Below are 10,145 nucleotides of genomic sequence, written 5' to 3'. Positions count from 1 at the left end.
GAACACAACGCATTCCGTTGCCTCCCCATGAACACGACGCATTCCGTTGCCTCCCCATGAACACGACGACGACGCTGTTTCTTCGTTCTGACCCAGCCATGTACACGGGCCCTCGCCGTACGTACGCGCGAGTAGGCGTTCGAGACCCCACCCGTATGTACACATACGTGGCCGTATTTTCTTTCTTGCACCATGGCCGCTGTACGTACGTGTACATGCTACGTGTGCGCCTCTACTACGACACGTGCGCGCCTCTACATCCACCAGTATATATGTACCAACACGTTCGCGACCAGAATGACAACGCTACGTACGCTTTGACCAGGTGGGTCCCGACTGTCAGGCACTTCCTTGCGTGCGAAGATGTAGCTGGTGGGTCCCAGCAGTCAGGGGGGCGAATCGTTTTTTTTGCCCGGACGCACTTCCTTGCGTGCGAAGATGTAGCTGGTGGGTCCCAGCAGTCAGGGGGGCGAATCATTTTTTTTGCCCGGACGCACTTCCTTGCGTGCGAAGATGTAGCTGGTGGGTCCCAGCAGTCAGGGGGGCGAATCGTTTTGTTTTTTTACCCGGACGCACTTTCTTGCGTGCGAAGGTGTAGCTGGTGGGTCCCAGTAGTCAGGGAGGAAAGGTTTTTTTCGCGAAATATGGTGGCCCGTCCGGTGGGTCCCCGCTGTCAGGTGGAGGAATAATTATTTTGCGCGTAATAAGGAGGCACTTCCTTGCTGCGGCCGTGGACCCAGCTGTCAGCCTCTCCACGTACAGTCCACGTCCGATGGAAGCCGTTCCTTGACCACGTTGACCACGCCGCACTGAGAGCACCAGGGCGGTGGACTACGGCGAGGCCTAGGAAGGGGACGACACGGAGCCGGGGAAGACGCGGCAGTGGATGCCCACGCGTTGAGGAGTACGAGGGTTCACTGGTTCGCTGCGGTGTGAGGCTGCCGTCGCCGCAGAATAACAGGGGGTGTGGGTGAGTAAAGGGATGGCCTGGCCAGCGGTGGGAGTAGTAAGGGGCAGCGAGGCCTCCACCGCATCGTAGCCGATCACGGGAGGCAGGAGCACGAGGCACGACCGGCGCTGGTTTGGGCGGCTGGAGCAAGAAGACCAGAGGTTGAAGAAGCACTACGGCCGTTGGATGGACATTGTACGGTCACTGGAGCTAGAATCGTGCATATTGACTAAGTTGACAAAGCCCTCTGTCCCCGTCAACTTAGTAGGCCCACAAGTCAGCCTGCCACTATACTGGGTCCCAACTAACAGGGGGAGTATTCATTTTTTTGTGCGTAATAAGGATGCACTTCCTTGCATATGAAGATATAGCTGGTGGGTCCGAGCTATCAGAGCCGGCCGCGGGAAGGAGGGAGCAGGCAGTCCTACCGGCGCTTGTTTGAGCGGCTGGAGCAGGAAGAGCAGAGATTGAAGAAGCACGACAGCCGTTGGATGGCCATCCAACAGTCACTGCTTGTGCGTCAACCTTTTTTTAGGAAAGCCTCAAATCTGTGGAAAACAGCATACATCTCATCTGCCATTATTTTTAATAATTTACAGCCCATTTGCTAATTCTTAAGGTTTTTTTGGAGCCTATATTCTTTTTGTTAGCATTACAGCCCATATTGTGGCCACGGTTAAAAACTTATACGAAATTTTGCATATTTTGGTGCGGCCCGAACTGTTTTTAATCCCAAAATTTCGACTCACATTCAAACTGATTTTAATAATAAATGTATATCAATATAAAATCCAACAAATTCTCCACGCATAAAAATTAATGTAATTTAAAATCTCGAAATAAAAAAAAGATATTTGAAACTAATTGCCGGTTTAATGTGTTTTAAAAATGTAAAACCCATTTCTCATTACTGATGGGCCATTTTCTCGGCCAGCCGAATGAAAGCTCTCCTCGTCTTGAAAGATTTGCAGCCCAACAGGCCTGACAAAGCTCTTGGCAAATCACAAAAAAACTGGGCTGTGGCCGTGGACCCAGCTGTCAGCCTCTACACGTACAGTACTCTTCCGATGGAATGTCGTTGACCACATTGACCACGCCGCGCTGAGAGCACCAAGGCGGTGGACGACGGCGAGGCCTAGGAAGGGGATGACGTGGAGCTGGGGAAGACGCAGCAGTGGATGCCCACGCGGAGAGTAGTATGAGGGTTCACTGGTTTGGCTGCGGTGTGAGGCTGCCGTCGCTGCAGGGCCTGGCTAGCGGTGGGAGTAGTAGGGGGCGATGAGGCCTCAACGGCAGCATAGCCGGGCACTTGATGCAGGAGCAGGCGGTCTCCCCGGCGTTGGTTTAGGCGGCTGGTGCAAGAAGAGCAACGATTGAAGAAGCAGCAGGACCGTTCGATTCAAATCCAACGGTTACTGCTGCTAAAATCGTTTGTTGACTAAGTTGACAAGCCCTGCGTACGCGTCAACGTAGTGGGCCCACAGGTCAGCCTCCCAACCGGTGCGCCCCAGATGTCAGTGGGAGGAATCATTTTTTTCGCGTAATAAGGAGGCAGTTGATTGCGTGCGGCCAGGCCAGCGGAGGGAGTAGGGTGGGCCGGGGACGCCTGCACGGCATCACAGCAGGCCACAAGAAACAAGTCAGCCTCGAAATTTGTGGCGTGTACAACCCATTTGCTATTATTTTTATAAATTTTACTCATTTTCTAATTCATATGGAATTTATTGCAGCCTGTTTTCCATTTTTAGAATTGCCGGCCATTTTCTGGTCAGTACCAGGGTCAAAAAATTAACTAAATATGTGGGAAATTTTTGCTGGGGAACGAAATATTCTTAATCCAAAAATTAATAGCCATACTAAAACAAATGTAAAAATAAGTTAGTACTATGTCATGTTAAATCCAATGAAATACGTATAAGATATCAGTGAAGAACAAAATTCAAAAAAAAACTAATATCTCATTTGCTCATCTTGAAAGATTTGCAGCCCAGTAATTCGGAGAAAACAAATAGGCCTAGCTTGGGTATTCTTCAAAAAGAAATACTGGGCTACCTATTTTCCCAAAGAACTGGTGCATGAGCATTCAGCTTTATTTTTTTATTTACTTATTTATGTTTAGGGGACCATGAGCATGTACCTGGGCCGGATTCATTTGAGAGCCTCCCTTCCAGTTAATTATGGGCTTCTCTATTGGGCCTTCATCAGTGGGCTGCATGTTATCAACAAGTGGAAAATGTGTTCCGTACGAAAAATAGTATGAGCTACGTACGATACGGGGCACTAAAGGATCGAACCATGCAACAACTTCCAAAACATTGTGTTTGTCATTCTAACAACACATTTATATTCAACCAACAGACGAAATATACTACTGATTGTACATTGAAAACAGCAGCAGCAGCAACCAGGGCTGGGGGTGCAAAAGAAGCAGTAAGCATGCCAGAAGAGTGAAGACGCAGCTCTCTCTTCCAAACCAAACATCAGCCATCATTACAAAAGGTCTACCAAGAAAGAACAAGTGTATGCATCAAACTAAATAAAGATCCTACTACACCAAGTGTACGCATCTAACTAACTGGCTCAGTTAGACGTTACTATTTATTAAGCTGTGGAGATTGGCTGACGGCTTGAACCAGATGGGTGCCTGACGGGGGAAACTCCAGCCAGCAGGTCGAAGTCTGATACTTGCGACCCTCTCTCCTACTTTGGGTTGCAGAGCGTGGCGGCACATATCAGGTATGATGCATGCAGAGACGCATGGTACGCTGTGTACACACAGTTTTGCCTGATGAACGAAACCGCGCTGCCATCATGATCCTTGCCGTCGGTTATCTCCTGGTTAATCGCATAATTCAGTCTGACAAACAGAGAGCGTGTACCAAGGCTACTTACCAGCCTCCAGTCAAAAATTCCTGAAGGCCCAGAGAAGCTGGGATCCTGCTCAAAGACCTTGCAGTGACTGTGATTGTATTCCGCGAAACAACACGTCTGGTACGTGCGAACGATCATCAATCTTTCGCCGTCGTCTGATCGAGCCAGGAACCACCTGCAACCGCCATGCCGCTTTTCTTTGAAAGGTTCTCGGATTAGGAAGGGTAGGGACACCAGGCGGCCTACAACATCATATCAAGTTGGAGTCAAACAAAAAAGGGCTCTTGATTTAGTCAATCTTAAGAACAGCATGTTATGAGCATGAATATTTTTTCAGTAAATGTTGACAGTAATATAAGCAAGCCATCATGATATCATAGGAAAGTAACATACTGGCCGTTTGTAGCGATGACCGGAGTAGGCCAGCAATACGTCCAGCCATAGAAGGAGTCGACAACGTAAATGAAGCCCTTGTGTTCAATGACATCAGAGAACCATGGAGGATGTATGATCCTGTGATGGACGTGCAGATTTATCCACTTACCGTAGTGACCTGTCAGATAGGCGAGACTGCAGTTGAAGAACGCAATTAGCCTGAAATCTTTATAATTCCCAGATCTTGTGGGCACTTGGCAGATTACAACCTTGAGCAAATCAAACTTGGTATCATGTTGGCTACTGTATGATTCCGAGTATTCTGGGCCACGGTGCCAAAGCAGTGCAGTGTTAATCGAAGGAAGGGGGATCAATCGCCGGGTGTAGACCTCCACGAGCATCTAGCTGCCGCGACCGTCGACGAGCACCATCCAAGATGTGTTCATGCCGACCTAGTACATACTGTTAATGTAGTGAGGCTGACGGGGATCGGATCACAGTGAAGGGGGTTGATGCTCGCCACCCTACGATCGTTATACTGCGTGACACGCCGTTTCTGAAGATCAGGCAGCATCAACAAGCAAGGAGCTGGCTTAAAAAGCTCCGTCCTGAGGGCTTTGAGTAAACGGTACAGCCCCGACGAGCACGCGACAAGCGGCATGGTACTGAGATTGTCCACACGCGAAACAATGAGCTTGATTACCTCTATGGGGAGCGAATTTCAGCCACTCTTTCAGCGGACACTGCTCAGTTCTGCCATTGTTAGTGCTTGGGTTTCAGACGAGGGGGGGAGGCGCCTTAGCGGGGATGGAAGCTTGGGCGAGATTATGTGCGGACAAAGATGGAGAAGCGAATATGTGTTGCGGGAAGTGGACAGGTGATGATGACTACAGCACGCCGCTTGACTTACGAAACACATACCAACAGCGTAGGGTCATATCGATGCCAGACAAGTTGCTTGAGTGATCACAGTACTGGTACTCCCTACAGTACCTACTACAGTACTATGCCCTAGCTTGCTAGAGTAGAGTAGTAGAGTAGGACTCTGCGCTACTACTAGCACCGGAGGAGTAGTATATTCTAATCTAAAATAGTTACAAACTTTGATGCCCGATCGTGGAACGACTACGAACCGTGCTCAAAGACCGTGTCTACGTGGTGTTTGGACTTATATGCAAAAAAATAGCAAGATGCCCGTGCATTGCACGGCACACCATCATCACCAACTCGGTTTTTTCTCTACTCCTACTCTTATAAAAGACTCAGTTGGTGATGATGGAGGCGAGGAGGCGTGTTCAGTCGGGCGTGCAGCGGACGGCGTAGCACTATTCAATTTGTTATAAAAAAAGTACTTGTAGAGATAGAGACATAGGGAGGAGCATGAGGTAAGGCCTTATCTGTAAATGTGGAGAGAGGTGCGGGTATCTTTTGTAAAATTGTCATAGTTGGCTTTCTATCCGTCAGATATAGATTGGACGGTCTATATTACAAGATGGCAGGCATACCATCATCACCAACTCGGTTTTCTATAAGAGTAGATATATATAGATATAGATAGATAGAGACTAGGGAGTACTAGTAAGGACACCATCTACTGCTTCGTGTGCTACTCCTGCGCTCCATTCGACGGCCGCAACGGCCCCTACAGCCACTCCCTCCTGCGCTCCATTCGGCGGGCGCTGTTGAAATCTGGGGAGCACACTCTCGCGACTGCTGGCAGCCACGACTTCACCGACGATGACTTCTTCCCTGACCTCGGCAACCTCTTCGTCAACGACATGGGCGACAACCTCAACGCCAACGGTGCTGGTCCCATTGCACCGTATGTGTTTCTATCCTTCTTGTTCGAAATCGTGGTAAAATTCATGTTTCTACTCTGTATCCTACTACTATGCTAGTCCACATGATTAGTTTCATCTCTGTTATAGCCGTCATGATTTATTTTGTGCTTATTTGGATTAAATCTCGTAGTAACTTGCTCACATATTCGACTGGCGCAACGTCCCCTACAGCCACTCCCGTTTCATGGTCGGCCTGGTCGATGCCTCCAAGGAGCCCTTCCTCCACTGCTATGAGTGCCTGATGCCATTTTGTGGCTCGCCGGCGGACATGGTGCATCACCTCACGGATGCGTGCAACAGTCACTGCTGGCCCTTGGCGGAGAACATCAAGTACGACACGTGCTACCGGTTCACCATGCCGGAGTCGCTGGAGGATCACCGCCGCCTGCTAGTCTCGGAGGAGGACGGCGGTGTCTTCCTCTTGATCGTGGGCACTGACGAGGCCCGCACAGGCCACCGCCCCGTCTCTGTAATGTGCGTTAGGGGCGTCGCCGCTGACGCTGACACTGACACGAGGCAAATGTACGGGTGCGTGGTCAATGTTACTACCCCTCCGGGCGTGTGCGGTGAAACCGGCCTCATCGGACACACTTGGACTCTGAGGAGCTGGGACTATCCCGCCAATGTGGACTTGGAAAACCCATGGCATCCATTCCATCCTTTACCCGCCGACTCGGTGCATGGGGACTCCAAGGAGGTTCACCTGGACATACGCATTATCAAGTGCACTTAGAAAACATGTAGTGTGTGTGTGGGCGCTTATGGCCCGTGTCTTTGCCGCTTTTGATTCTGTAAGCTTGTCGTTAAACTTGAGTGGCTTTCGCCGCAGTCCTTTCTTTGAACTGCTCCTCTCAGTGAGTTGATGTAAGACACTTTGGGTTTCATTTGATAATGGAACCGGGGAGGAGCCTCCTTGTTCTTCTAAAAAATATGCATTATCAAGTTAAATGTTAATCATTAGTCTTCACTCAATGTAATCCGCTGTCTAAGCATGTGGAGACTTCCATGCATGATCTTGCTCTATTGGAGTATCGCGCATGAATAGAAGTGTATCCGTTTATGGTTTAGTCTAGAATCTTCCATGTATGAATTTTTACCACAGTACTGGTGAAAGACTTACGATGAACCATTTATTACATCTCCTCTGCCCCCTTGCAAGTCATCATGATTTAATCCCTCCGTCTAGGTGTATAAGGGCATGGTTAATATTACTTAATAGTATAGCCAATTGTTGACTATAAGAAAGTGCCATGTCATCTGTAGCCAACATGTATAACAATCGATACTCAAAAACTAATTCTTAAAGATCATTTCTTGCAAAGCACAATAAGTGTTATTTCTTCACAAGTTTTGGATGCAGGTTGAACAGTCGAACGCTTTTGTTTACAAAAGACACCTTTTTATCTATTTCACCCGGAAGTTTGTGAGCTCTAGAGATGAGATAATATCCAAAGAAAACTATCGATACCCGTTACATATGAGATGACCCCCACATCCTTTGTCAAAATAAACAACTCCCCGATCAATGTATTTCACTCTTTGGTGCAACGCACGGGCACCTTACTACTATAGATTAGTACGACCAAAAATTGAACTAACATTATATATAGTACGATAAATACTGATGCATGTCACCTAAAATTATATCATTCAAAATCATAGGGCTTCTTCTATTTTTAGTGGTCTACGACCACATGTATTGAGCTATAACCAAAACTATGTTCAAATACGAATCCAACGATATAGTTTTTGTTGACATGCACTAACATTTGTCAGTTAAATCTTCAGTCAAATTCAATGGGGGACTAATAAACCACGACCGATGTAGTACAAGTGTAGAGGGCGGCGCTGCATGGGAGTCTCACCTCTCACCCCGCTCGTGGCGCGGCAGTAAAGCCGTCATATCACAAAACCCAACTACTCCCAGTAATAAATGGCCTGGTAAAATAAACGGACAAGCAACCATCACATCCCTTCGTCTTTTTTGCATTTCATCTCTCTGCATTTACTTTCTCCGGTTCATCTCCCACACTCGATCCCTAGCTACTACTCCTAGGGCCAGTTCTTTTGGCGGCTTCCCCAGCTTTTCCCACAAGACTAGTCACAGTGGAGAGTAACAATAAGGCGCCTCACTCATTTATTTGGGCTTCTAAACTACTACTCCGTCCTGGTTTATTCCTCACCATTTTAATTTGTGCTAAATTTTGACCAAAGATTTAACTGATAAAATGTTACTCAAAACACTTAGGCGTGGTGCATCTAGGTGTGTAAGTCATCTTACGAAAACCAAATAATCCCAAAACACTTAGGCGTGGTGCATTAACTTCTACCTCGTTTCTTGTTTCTTGACATATCAACCAATAAGAGATAAAGAGTGTGCATGCTTTTAATGACTTGAAATATCAAACATGACATGCAGTGGTTAGTTCATTGCATGCAATACTATTAATTTGCAAATAAACATTAACGTTTCTTGTTTTCTGCTCCTCCTTGGTCATGGTGCACAGCCTAAGATGACTTACTCACCTAGACGGATGGAGTAGTGCATGTGACTTGCACTAACATTTCATTAGTTAAATTTATGATCAAAATTTGACACATATTACAATGGGGACCAATAAACCAGGACAGAGGTAGTAGTTATGGGATTACTAATCTAGAAGCCTAAAAGAACTGGCCCCTGGTACTCCTACTAGTAGTAATACTCAAGTTGGAATTCCAATTGCACGTCACAACTTGTTAGGCAAAAAATTCGATACAGGGTGTAGGAAGCTGTTTGGGAATTTGCATGCCTTTCCAACCAGTGAGATACTCCATACAAAGTACGACAGAGAAATAACCACAGAGAAGGAAGCTAAAAGTAAACAATCAAACGAGCATTTTTGCATTTGTTTTGCATTGAATCGTTTCACAAGCTTGACTAGTGCTGTTTTTCTACTTTTACAAAAACCGCATCATAATGTTAAAACGTGCATTTGCACGTACATAAGTAATAGTAGTACTCCCTCCGTCTAGGTGCACAAGTCTTCCCTCCTTCTTGGTCACCATGCACAACCAAAGATGACTTATTGACCTGGATGGAGGGAGTAGCACAGTCTGCAAGCATATATCGAGAGAGACGTGTAGTCCGATAGTATATAGTAAAGTTTGTGCTATATGCACGTACTTGCAAAATGCGTAATAATACACAACGTTTCCAAACTTTCCCTTTTACATACTTAATTAAGGACGCTAAAAATTCCTGAACGTTCGGGATTTATCATTTGCGTCCCAAAACTAATGAGATCGCCTTACGAAACAAAAATTATACTCCTCCTAAAAGCCACAGCGCTCGCAGGAGCGCTTGCGGCGCGCAACGAGTGCCCTGGTGCGTAGCCGTTTCCCAGCGCACCGACACAACGCCTCTTCCTCAGCCTCGCAACTCGGAGGTGCTGATTGGCGGCTTGCCGGCGGGCGAGCGCGATCTCACCGGTGTGGTGATCCGACGCCAACAGGTACTCCTCCTGGCTGGAAGCGTGCACCCGGTCCACGTACCGCCAAGCTTAGATGAGGCACTTGGGCCCGACTGCACTCAGGGCATCGGCACGGGCGTCCTCCGCCACCCTCACGGCCCTCGCACGAGCCTTCTGCCAAAGAACCAATTGCTTTACTCTCTCGGACGTGACATAGATCTCCCAGAAAGCTTGTTGCGCGGTGCGCTTCTCTTCCTCGGCCTTCTTCTCCGCCTCTATTTTGGCGCGCTTTGCTGGAGGCAAAGCCTCCCACAAGGCGACATCCATTTCTTTCCAAATCTCCTCAAGGCTGGGGGGCTCGGCGGGCGGCGCGGTATTCTCCTCGTAGCGGGGAGCCGACGCATCCTCCGACGCGTGTGCTGGCGAGATTGGGAACGCCGTCGCGTCCTCCTCGACTAGTGGCGGCGAGGAACGGAACGTCGACGCATCGCATCACGACAAGGAGCGGAACACCAACACGTACTCCTCGACTAGTGGCAGCGAGGAACGGAACGGCGACCCGTCGTGTAGCGGCGAGGAGCGGAACGCCGACGCGTCCTCCTCGACTAGTGGTGGCGAGGAACATAATTGGCGATGCGTGACCGTCCGTGCAGTGCA

The sequence above is a fragment of the Triticum dicoccoides genome, chromosome 1B (assembly GCF_002162155.2).
Source record: "Triticum dicoccoides isolate Atlit2015 ecotype Zavitan chromosome 1B, WEW_v2.0, whole genome shotgun sequence".
NCBI lineage: Eukaryota > Viridiplantae > Streptophyta > Magnoliopsida > Poales > Poaceae > Triticum > Triticum dicoccoides.
This window is presented reverse-complemented; position numbering follows the sequence as displayed.